Raw genomic sequence first — 598 nt, forward strand, 5'->3', positions numbered from 1 at the left:
GGCGTCGTCAAAAAAACAACGCCCGGCAGATTCCCCTGGCTCAACATCGCCAGCCGGCAAAGATATTGGCGACATACTGGAGTCAATCGACAAGCGATTGTCCAGTTTCGACGCAAGGCGGATCTTGGTGGAGATTCTTCACCGAGAATTTAAATGCTTGCGAGAATCCCTGGAGTTCAGCCAGCAGCAGGTGGAAACGCTTGCTGCTGAAAATGCCACGCTAAGGGAGTCGGTGAAATGTCTCACAGATAATGTTACCCAGCTCAATAGAGAAAATAAAAAAATAAAAGAAACAGTTATTGATCTACAAGCTCATAGCACACGTGATAATCTGGTATTTTCTGGTATTCCAGAAGCCGCTGGAGAGGACGCGGAGACCACGGTAAAAAGCTTCATCAAAACCCACCTGAAGCTGCCGGAGGACACGGTGAAGAACATCGTCTTCGATAGGGTGAATCGCCTCGGCCCCATTCGGGCTACGGCCGGGAGACCACGTCCTATTGTGGCCAAATTCGGCCACTTCAATCAAAAGGAACATGTGAAAAGCCGCGGCAGGAAATTAAAAGGAACGGACTTCAGCGTGAACGAGCAGTTCCAC

This window comes from Mchenga conophoros, linkage group LG16, assembly GCF_057382185.1.
Source record: "Mchenga conophoros isolate Kocher_MC1m ecotype Shallow Benthic linkage group LG16, M_conophoros_male_GT1.1, whole genome shotgun sequence".
In the NCBI taxonomy this organism is placed as follows: Eukaryota; Metazoa; Chordata; class Actinopteri; order Cichliformes; family Cichlidae; genus Mchenga; species Mchenga conophoros.